The sequence below is a fragment of the Ananas comosus genome, unplaced genomic scaffold (genome assembly GCF_001540865.1).
Source record: "Ananas comosus cultivar F153 unplaced genomic scaffold, ASM154086v1, whole genome shotgun sequence".
Lineage (NCBI taxonomy): Eukaryota > Viridiplantae > Streptophyta > Magnoliopsida > Poales > Bromeliaceae > Ananas > Ananas comosus.
Genome location: NW_017893365.1, coordinates 9,513 through 21,634, shown reverse-complemented (window position 1 = coordinate 21,634; position 12,122 = coordinate 9,513). Strand labels below are relative to the sequence as shown.

Sequence of the window (12,122 nt, the reverse complement as noted above, 5' to 3'; positions counted from 1 at the left end):
TATATATATATATATATATATATATATATAATTTTATTTATAAATATATATTTATTTATTATATATAGTATTTTATTTTTATAATATAGATATATTATTATATAATAATTTATTATATAATTTACTACTTATTTGTATAAAATGTAAAATATATAAATGCGGGCCGGCGCGGAGAGCTCGCGCGGAGAGTTTTTTTTTTGCTTTTTCCCTGTGGGACCCACTCCTCTCTCTCTCTCTTTTTTTCTCTTTTCTAACTTTTTTTTCTCTTTTTTTTTTCTCTTTTCTAACTTTTTTTTTATTTTGTATAGTTGTGGATCACATACAAAAAATAAAAATTTAATTTAAAATTTAAATTTTGATTTTAAATTTAAATTTAAATTTTAAATCGAATATCTTCTTATTTCGATAGATTGCGGCGGGCGGGAGGGAGCGGACACGAGCCGGCGCGGAGCAAGATTTTTTTTTTTTCTTCTTTCCTGTGGAACCCACAATCTTTTTTCTGGTAATTTTATATTGCTGACTTTACAGTTTAGGTTATGTTGATGAAAACTGTGAAATTAATATAATACTTATGTCTTTTATTTACTATATAATTTAAAATATTTTAAAATTTATATACATTTTGCGTCGCATAATGCGGGCCTTCACTGGTAAAAACTAAAGAGGACATCACTCTCCGACCGCAATAACTGCACAGGTGGTTCGTGTCGTATTAATAGCCGTATGCAATAATTGCACAGGTGGTTCGTGTCGTATTAATAGCCGAATGTTCAAACATTGACCAACATGAAATGACACTTTTGTATATTAGGTTATAACTAAACGAATCAGAGAAGAATGTGAAATATCGTCACAAAATGAAGAAAAACAAGTTTGAATTTTTTTTTTTATGAAGAATGCAATTAATGGCTCCCGTAGTCAAATACTAACTAATAACACAGCACAAGATGTGCTACATGTGGTACAAATATTCTTCGCGTGACGTGAGACATGTCATTTTCCAAAATCCAGTGATTATTATTATTTACACATATTTCAGACGGTTTGATACTGACTAAATGGGTTGTTAACTAGTCAAGAACAATGGGACAGTTCAATCTTAGACCAGGTATATACGGCGAAAATTTAAACGTCTTGAGCTGCAATTTGCCCATCATTAAAGACCTCCTTGAGTGACTTTTGTCAAACAATAGCTGCCTGTAAAGAAAATTGAACTTAGATATTCAGAGCTGTTGAAATACTGTTGTTGCCACCATAAATGTTAGGAAGCAGACAACGAAGTAATGCTGCTTCAAATTTGGGAGGGTGATAGTTGACATCCGGTCAAAGTGGTTTTAGGGTATATTGTACCACTAGGCGCCCCACAATTTTGGCCAAGTTTCACTTGGGTTTTGAACTTTTATATTCGGCATTTGACGATCAGTTGATAAGATTTAAATGTTTTTTATTTTGTTCTTGTCCTAATTTATTGTTAGAAGAATATTTGTGCCCGTAATTGGTTCAGCTGTGGATCAATCTGCCACAAGTATGTCAGTTCATGACCTCATCCCATATTTCCATCTTACTCTCTGTGTGTGTGTGTGTGTGTATATAGAATTAGGCTACTATACTATCTACAGTACCGGAGCTCCGGTACTATAGTCTTATTTTCGATTTTAGGGTGTTCAAATTAACGATTTACACCGTTAAATATGATCTAGGATATATAAAGTTTTTAGGAATAAAATTTTAGTTTTTTTCGACATCATTTACTTAGTAAATAAATTATATCAAAATGGACGGTGGAAACTGAATAATATTTAAAATTTGAGTATAGAACTTTTAAATTCAAGATTAAGAATGTTAACCTTAATTTAGATAGTTTAAAGTATTTTTTGTCAAAATTTTAAAAAATTTAGATTCTTCTACACCGTTAAACTCCAAACTCGCTGTAGTATTTTTGAAATGGTTTGATCATAAAGTAAACTATGTCAAAAAAATATAAAATTTTAATTTTAAAAACTTTAAATATCCTAGATCAGTTTTAACGGTGTGGATCGTTGATTTAAACACCCTAAGATAAAAAACGAGACTATAGTACCAGAGCCCCGGTACTATAGATAGTATAGGAGACTAGCTCTATATATATATATATATATATATATATATATAATATATATATATATATATATATATATATATAGTTGAGCTGGAATGCTATCAGTAGCAATAGGCTCCGTTGCACCCATTTGTTTTCGATGATGGAGCCTTCGAATCGACGATCGGCACCGTTGAATAGATCTATACCACTTGAATTTTAGAAACAAATTTCAAATCTTTTCGATTTCATTGACCTAATGATCAAAGGATTTCAAAATTTTGAATTTTAATGGTAGATATGAGGTTTTTCACGTTTAACGGTGTAAAGCTATCTAAATTATTGAATTTTGGTTAAAATTTTTTTAAACTATTTAGAACAAGATCTATACTCTCGATCATGATTATAAAATTCCTATCACCACTTTTTAGAGCCTATATATATATATATATATATATATATATATATATAGAGTTGAGCTAGAATACTCTCAAAAGCACAAACAGGTGTTCATTTGAGTTTTTAACCATTGAATGGAGAGATGTGGGTTAGGATGATGGTGGTAGTGGTGGTAGGTGGAATAGTGTTAGATCCAAGGGGTATTAGTAATTAAAATAGATCTAGGGGTTAAAAACATAGAAGCACAAGGGATTGGTGCTTCTAAAGGTATTCTAGCTTAATATATATATATATATATATTATATATATATATATATATATATATATATATATATAATATATATATATATATATATATATGAATTAGGGTCAGGGTGTTTGATCCAAGGACTCAAGTTTTTAACCCTTGGATGAAAAATTGTAGGGTCAGGGTGATATTAGTCGGTTAGAGTTGAGTGGTCCCCCCAGGGTTGAGTGGTCCCACTGGGTTATAGTATTTAATCCAATGGTTAGAAATAATGAAAAGAGTTAATACAAAGGCTAAAAAAACTAGTAGCCATAATGGGATTTTGCTACTAATAGTAGCCCAGTCCAACTCTCTCTCTCTCTCTCTCTCTCTCTCTCTCTCTTCTCTCTCTCTCTTCTTTTTATATATATATATATATATATATATATATATATATAAGCTAGGGCTATTATCCTATTAATAGGATAGTAGCACTTGTCCTATCAAATTGTTCTTGATGATAGAGATTCCGAATCGATGATCAGAGCCGTTGAAGTTAATCTAGAGTATTTGAAATATTTATAAACTAAATTTCATAAATTTTTAAAATTATTACAGGTGATCAAAGTGTAGTATACTATCAGTAGTATCTATAGTATCAAGCCCATGGCCTATATATATATATATATAGGCCATGGCTACTATACTATATGAGTATTGGAGCCCTCGTACTCATAAGTTGTTTTCAATGATAGAGTTTCCGAATCGACGATCCACTCGTTAAATATGATCTAGAGTATTTGAAATTTCTAGAAAATAAATTCTGTAAATTTTCGAATCATAATAAAGTCCATCAGTGGGCATAAAATGAACGTCAAAATCGAACGACGTTCTAAAAAAGTATGATCAGATCCTTCAATTCAAGATCGAAGTTATTGATCTTTATCTATGTAGTGAATAGAATTTTCTATCAAAAATTCAATAAATTCGATTCTTTTACACCGTTAAACTAGCAAGTATCCCATACCGGCCGTTAAAGATTGTCAAATTTGTGACATCTTGATCCTAGGTAAATGATGTCGAAAAATTATAAAATTTGATTTTTAGAAGTTTTAAATGCTGTAAATAACGTTTAACGGTGTGAATCGTCAATTCAGAAGCTCTCTATCATCAAAAACAACTTATGAGTATGAGGGCGATCGTACTCATAATAGTATAGTAGCCGCCACCCTATATATATATATATATATATATATATATATATATATATTATATATATATATAATTATGCTACTATACTATCAATAGTATCAAGCCCTTGGTACTATTGGTTTTGGCCGTTGGATGAAAAGATGTGCGGTTAGGATGATAGTGGTCCTTTTTAGGGTTGAGTGGGTGGTTGAATTAATAGTATAATCTAACGGGTGGAAATGATCAAAGGGTAGATCTAACGGTAGAAAACTCAATAGTATCAAAGGCTTGGTACTATCAATAGTATAGTAGCCGGACTCATATATATATATATATATATATATATATATATATATATAATTGGGCTCCTATACTTTTAAAAATACCAAGTCATTGGTGCTTCTAAGTTTTCGGCCCTTAGATTAAAGGATGTGCGGTTCGGATGATGCGGGCCCCCTAGAGTTGAGTAGGTAGTTGGTTGAATAGTATAATCTAACGGATAAAAATGATCAAAGACAGAGATCTAACGGTAAAAAATTTACAAGCACCAAGTGCTTGGTACTTTTACAAACACCATAGCCGGACTCTCTCTCTCTCTCTCTCTCTATATATATATATATATAGAACTAGGTTGGAATACTATCAATAGCACCAAGCTATTGGTACTATTAGTTTTTTAGCCCTTGGATTGAGAAATGTGCGGTTAGGATGATGTGGGCCCCCTAGGGTTGAGTGGGTTTGGTTGAATAGTATAATCTAACAGGTAAAAATAATCAATGAAGTTAATCTAATGGCAGAAAACTTGATAGCACCAAGTGCTTGGTGCTATCGATAGCATAGCAGTCGGACTCTCTCTCTCTCTCTCTCTCTCTCTCTCTATATATATATATATTGATCAGACTCAAAAATTGGAGTTTAAAGTTGGTAAAAATATATAGAACTTATTTAACCTGTGAATTATTTTGAATTTACTATTCAATCTTAATTTTTTTAAAAAAAATTGATTTTACCATCCAAACAATTAATTTTTTTGATTTGAGTCAGTGAATAGTACTTTTTACTTTAATAAATTTATAGTTGCATAAATTAAATAAAATATACCAATTAAATCTTTAAAGATAAACGAGACATTCAAATTTTAAAATCAAGATACTATTGAGTGACTCAAATCAAATAAATTGAAAGACTAGATAGTAAAGTTCAAATTTCGAAAGGTCAAATTGAAGACTCAACATAATCTGTAGTTCAGACAAGCTCTACTTGTTTCTAAGTATGATATGAGTAAAGAAAGATGGATTTGTACTCCACAAATGAGATAAAAAAATTGGGTTCAGAAAATAGTTTTTTCTTTGGGATACGATGAAAAATAATTCGAAAAGTTCGAGATATCAAATAGCAGACTTAAATAGTTTAGGGATCAAAATAAAAGTTGATTAAAAGTTCAATTGCCCATGTACAGCGCGAGAGCAGCTCAGACTAGAGAGAGTGCATGTGTGTCTGGCACAACCCTAAGACTAGCTACATAAATAAGATTAAAAAACAAGGACAAGAGAGCAGTAAAAGATTAGAGAGAGAGAGAGAGAGAGAGTGTGTGTGTGTGTGTTGTGTGTGTGTGTAAGGCTAGCTACATAAATAAGATTAAAAAGCACCACGACTAGGGCTGGCAAATGAGCGAGCGGGCTCGTGTTCGACTCACGTTCGGCTCGATATTCGGCTTGCTCGAGCTCGACTCGAATTAATTTCAAGTCAAACTTGAGCCTAAATTTAGGCTCGAAATTAATTTCAAGCCAAGCTGGAGTATTACCGGGCTCACTTGAATTAGGCTCGCGCGAAAAGTTCGAAATATATATATGTACATATATATAGAATTAGTCTATTATACTATTAATATTACTAATCACTTGCTATTATGTTTTCGTCCCTTGGATGAAAGGATATGCGGTTTGGATAATAGTGATTCCTTAGAGTTGAGTGGGTGGTTAGTTAAATAGTAGGATCTAGCTATCGGGTGAAATGGTCAAATGGGTAGATCTAACGGCACAAAATTCGACAGCACTAAGCATTTGATACTATCAATAATATAGTAGTCAGACTCTCTCTCTATATGTATATAGTTCGGCTATTATACTATCTATAGTACCAATCGTTTTGTGGTATCGAGTTTTTTGCCGTTAGATCTACATATATATATAGAGTCAAGCTACTATACTATCAATAGTACCAAGCGTTTGGTGCTATGGAGCTTTCTGCCGTTAGATCTACCCCTTTGGCCATTTTCAATCCGTTAGATCATACTATTCAACTACTCACCTCCTCAACCCTAGGGGGGCTACTATCATCCTGACCACACATCTCTTCATCTAAGGGTCGAAAACCTAATAACAAGCGGTTGGTACTATTAATAGTATAGTAATCTAATTATATATATATATATATATATATATATATATATATATATAGGCTAAGGCTACTTTACTCTTATGACTATAGATGTCACGCCCGGGTATCAGCGGAAGCATACCGGGTACGTGCACAGACCCGCCATACACCTACAGTATATAAGGCGTCTACAAAGAAAATATGTCGGAAGAAGGAAACATAGAAGAATCCTAACCTGATATCAGAGCAAAGTATAAGTCAATAATATCACTATCAGAAGAACAGTAAATCTACAACCCAAAATCTCAACATCATAGAGAAACATCAAAACTGTAGTTTCCGGTTCAAACCACACAGACATCACAGGGTCACTCAAAATATATATACAATGGTAGTCTCTCTATATACACGGGTACATCACCCTCGGCTGTAGCCCGAGTAGCAAGGTGATCATCTAGTCAAGCTCCAAGCTATATCTAGCTAGACGCGACTCCCTTGCCACGATACCTAGCCTCTCCTATAGCAGAGGGCTCTGCAAAAACAACAATAAAAAGGGCGTGAGAACTATTAAGCAATAGTTCCCAGTGGGTAAGCCGCCAGCCTCGGCGAATTACACCACTAGGCTCATGATGTACTATTAAAAAATGTAAAACAGTTATAACATGATGGTTTATCAATGATAAATAACTATGAATATGTACCATGCTGTCAAATATATCCATTAAGTAGAAACAAATAAAGTAATCTCAATGAACATAAACATATCAAATAACTGTACACTACTCCGTGATACTCGACTATTGTTACCATTTAATACTTTGGTTTAATTTATAGGGACCTACTCAAGGTAGTCCAGCTTGCGCCGCGCCTAATGGCCCCGTGGTAGTATACACTCCCTACGGCAATCCACTTCGGCACCCAATCCCGCACAGGCGAGCAATCTGTCGCGTAGGCCAACTCCGGAGTGCCGGCTTGTGGGGAGCGACCCTCACAACCGTGTGCGAATGAGCACAATGGCAAGCAAGCACGATTCATAGTCTAACAGTTCTCAATTGTCATATATCAAATATGTAAGTTCCTGTTCTCGACCAATAGGTCGGAATCTAAGTATAATAAAAAGGCTAGTTTCCACTAGATGAATGACTACCTAACAAGTATGTAATTTACATGTACTGTTACACAATAATTTGAATGTCTTGTTTCCCACTTTGCAAAAGCATAATCAAGTCACTAATTAATGATGTTTTCAGACGAACCATGCATATCCCTCGAATGGCATCTAATTAATAGTTCTATAATATCATATAGAATATAGAGAAAATTCACTTGCTCTGGTTAGGTCAAACCCACCTACTCGATGACAATTCTTGTTGTTCTCACAATTGTAGGCAATCCGAAGTATCCAAATTCCCTAGTTAATGAACCAAGATCAGCAATAAGCTGGATTCAAATACTTATAGCAACACATCACCTAATCACAAAGTTTGGACTAGCTTCTCACCTAGGTTTAGTCTAAACTAAACCTCTGCTTTAACTGAAGTTGGGTCCTCCTCAAATCAGCCCAAATTCAGCTTCAAGGGTCTCAATAATCATCTCAAAATGAGCACCAAACCTGCTACACTACAGCTGTGAATCACTTCAACAAACTACATTGAAACTAGTAGCGCATATCAAATTTCAGCGAACTTCTTACCTTGTGCCAGGCTGCAGCTTAACCCCTGCTTCGGTTTAGGTAAAGACACTAAATTAGCCTTTCCAAGCTCCTAGAATTCAGTTGAGACTATCCAATACCCTGTCGCAAGCCTGTTGCGAATTAGTCTCAGAACAGTCCTATTACTCTTATAAAACTATTTAATATAAGCTGAAATCTTACTTACTTAATTCCCCCACAGGAAAATTCGACTTTGCTGAAGATAGAAGTACTCAAATTCAGCTTCACACTTCATCAACTCAGCTCAAAGAATGGGAAATACCTGCTGTGAACTCGACTATCAAAAACTGCATTAGTGTACTTGGGTAATCACAAAATCGAGGCTCAAATCTCATCTATATAGATCTCTTACATGTAACTCTGCTTCTTGTTGGTCGAAATCTCCTCAACCTAGTTCACAATATCAAGTAATTCAGCACAACAGAAGCCTCCAAGCTGTAGGAACGAGCACCTAAAACACTTCATTACCAAGCTTATTGTAACCTTAAATAAGTAATCAATTCACTACTTACCTCTTTCCAAACTTCAATCTTATTCTCCCTCTGGAATCAGGTTACAAAAACCACATCAAATCCAGCTTCTAGAGCTACTAGAACTCTCCTCAAACCAGCTGGGCACAAGAAATCCGAAATCAGATTCCAACTCTACTACCAAAGCCTCAAACTAACAAATAGTTGGTTAGTTACCTTAGCAGGTCTCTACTTAGCTACCTATTGTGATGGAGCTGCGAAAACCTTCCCAAAGTACCTTCTTCACCCTTTTACAACAATCCCCTAGCCTCCCAAAACAATTGGTATCGAAGAAGGAGAAGAAAGTAGATCAAAACCCTTGATTCTAGTGTAGAGAGAGAAAAACTCTTAGAGAGAGAATGTGGAATAGGCACAAACCCTTCCCTCTGAGCTCCAGCAACCTCTGAACAACTGCAAAGGTCGAGCTGCATCTTAGAGATAAGATCAAGAAGCCAAAAGACCAAAAGGTTCCTGCTGCCACGCACCTGCTGCTGCTGCTGCTTGCTGTACCGGTACAACATTGATGTTTTACCGGTACACAATGCAGAAATTCGAAAGAAATGCCACAGCAATGGACTTTCTTGCTTCTCACCCTCCGATCACTCCCAAACTTGGTCACCAACTCCAAACTCTGTAGAACGTGTAGGATGGTTCCAATTGTCATCCATACACTGGAACTCTGCAATTTGCTTAAGTTCAGTATACTACAGTCACCCCTCTTAAAAAGGATTTTTGTCCGCGAAACGGAAATGATTACCTCAAGTCTTCACTAGAAAAGGTGGGGATAATGCTCTTGCATTGCACTCTCTAACTCCCAAGTTGCTTCGCGTTCATCATGGTTGCTCCAGAGCACCTTTACATAGGGTATTTCACGATTTCGAAGTTGTTTCATTTCTCGAGCTAAAATTTCCAGTGGTTGCTCTTCGAAGCTCAAATCTTCTTGTATCTCTATTGGAATACTTTCCAAAATATGAGTGGGATCAAAAATATATTTTCGAAGCGTAGATACATGAAATACATTATGTATTCCCGATAGATTTGGTGGCAATGCAAGCCGATACGCTACCGGGCCGATCCGCCCCAATACTTCATAAGGTCCAATGAATCGAGGACTTAATTTTCCTCGAATACCAAATCTTTTTACTCCTTTTGTTGGTGATACTTTTAAAAATACGTGATCTCCAATTTGAAATTCCAATTCTCGTCGACGTTTATCTGCATAGCTTTTTTGTCGACTTTGTGCTGTCACAAGTCGATCTCGTGCAAGTCGAACTTTAGATTCAGCTTCTTACAAAACATCTGGTCCCAAAGTTAATCTTTCGTCTACTTCACTCCAATGGAGTGGTGATCAGTATTTTCTTCCATAAAGGGCTTCAAACGGTGTCATTTTTATGCTTGCTTGATAACTATTGTTATAAGCAAATTCTGTCATCGGTAGAAACTCTGGCCAACTGCTATGAAAGTCCATCACACAAGCTCGTAATATATCCTCGAGAGTCTGGATAGTACGCTCGGTCGGCCTATCACTTTAAGGGTGGAAAGCAGTACTAAAGTCCAATCGAGTACCTAAAGCCTCCTGCAAACTCTTCCAGAAATGTGATACAAATCGGGAATCTCGGTCTGATACAATAGAAGTAGGTACTCCATGTAATCGCACAATTTCATCAAGATACACTTGTGCGAGTCTTTCTCTTGACCAAACTGTCACAACCCGCGACCACCTGCCTATTTGGCAGGGTCGTGGCGCCACCGACAGACCGCCGAACGAACAGGGTTTTCCCTGCCCCGCGGACAGAGTCTCCCCTGTACGTCCAAGGCATCGCAATCAATACAATGTACGAAGTTCCAACCAGGAACACATTTCAATCATCTGCAGAATACCGCATGCATCCAGGCTCGAGGTGAAGGACGTCCCACATGCACCTCAGCCATAAATCCACTAAACTGGAATACCAAATCTATAGCTCATAATGCATACTTTCACACACTCACTTTGGCCTTTACCTAATATTTTCGGGGTTCATCAAGTTCGCCCCAAGCTCACATCTCACATGTCCCATCTACCGGGATTAGCATTAGAAAATGCCCCTGAGGCATTCATCCCGTCTACCGGGGAAGGCACAAGGCACTGTGACCCGAGGGATCTTCGCCGGGCACTCTCACCCGTGGTGTCTATACTCCGGAGTACACCGCCTGTAGAGGAGCGACCTCACACAAGCTGAAACCGATACATGTGAATACGATCCCATCCTCAATTTGAGGAGGTATAGCCAACTTGTTCCATATCTCTATGCCTCAATGCCGATGATAGGTTTTACCTAATCATGCATATAACGCTAATACCAAGTCACAATGCCACTTTGGGTTAAATCTTGTTTAACTATTTTCTTTAACACTAGGTTCATGTTCAACCTATGTTCTTTAACGCTAGATTAAATGCCACACATGATTCCAACCTATGTTCTTTAACACTAGGTTCAATGCCACTTGATGTCCAACCTATGTATATTCACAGTAGGTTCATATGTCCTTCATGTCCGACCTAGGTTTACTAACACTAGATTCATATCTTTCATATTCAACCAATGTTCAAGACACTAGGTTTAATACCACTCAATCTAATGTATATAGATTGTTCATATACACATTTTCATTAACATAAACCTCTATATGTTAGCTTGCATCATCTAGCATTTATATAACATGCTTATTCAAACTAGCATTCTTTACAACTTATCATTATGCATTACAACTAGCATGTTCCTACTTTATGTTAACATACAAATGTCATTTACCTCATACTTTTAACTAGCATTATTTATATTATATCATCATGCATTCTAGCATTTCTATATTATATCATTAGCATGCATTTCCTTTAGCATTTACTACATGCATCCACTTAGCATTTCTATACATGCAACATGAATAACATATGTCATTTACTTTATGCTTTCCACTTAGCATTATTTACACTATATTACTATGCATTACTTAGCATTCTCACATTATGACCATACGCATTATTTGGTAGCCTAACATAGCATTCATTTTATGCATTTATACATTCTACCACTAGCTACCATAATATGCATCAATGATAAACACTCATCTTAGACATACAAGCGACCTAGTCGCTTCGATAAACACAACTCACCTCAAATCGCTTTTCGATTGCCTGTCGACACTTACAATCGGCCTCCCGCGGCACTCGTGTCCGGTTCGGCCCGATTTCGCTAATACTCACCAACCGTGCGTCGAATCACGGCACCGAAAATTATAGGTCTTTGGTTATGTGCCACGGTGCTCCAAATCTATTTTCATGACTTTACGATGTCGCCTCGGCCCTCCAGGCGGAAACGAAGCCTAAACGTCCGTTTCTTTAATAACTTCGCGTAGGCTCGACGAATCGACGAACAAACTTCGCCAACGTGTTCGTTTACCTAGCAATTTGGTTTACGGAGGGTCAAATGAGATCAAACCCTACTATTTTACAAAATCCCATTCGGAGCCCTAATATGCAATTAACCTCCAAATAATCCAAATTAAATGGAGCAACATGCTAACAATGCTCATTAGAGGCTATTAGAACACTTAAAGCTAAGGATTAAGCCAAATCCTAAAAGCTTA

At 36.1% G+C, this 12,122-nt stretch overlaps 2 long non-coding RNA genes across 2 annotated transcripts; both read right to left on the bottom strand.

Annotated features, from left to right (window-relative positions):
- Nucleotides 1–6,513: 6,513 nt before the first annotated feature.
- Nucleotides 6,514–8,323, bottom strand: LOC109705787. The gene is made up of 5 exons (XR_002214894.1): nucleotides 8,150–8,323; nucleotides 7,966–8,075; nucleotides 7,774–7,884; nucleotides 7,623–7,683; nucleotides 6,514–6,804 (listed from the first exon to the last, which is right to left on the bottom strand). It is a non-coding gene; the product is annotated as an uncharacterized LOC109705787 (long non-coding RNA).
- Nucleotides 8,324–8,335: 12 nt separating this feature from the next.
- Nucleotides 8,336–9,526, bottom strand: LOC109705788. Its single transcript, XR_002214895.1, has 3 exons — nucleotides 8,670–9,526; nucleotides 8,496–8,593; nucleotides 8,336–8,418 (listed from the first exon to the last, which is right to left on the bottom strand). It is a non-coding gene; the product is annotated as an uncharacterized LOC109705788 (long non-coding RNA).
- Between the last annotated feature and the right edge of the window lie 2,596 nt (nucleotides 9,527–12,122).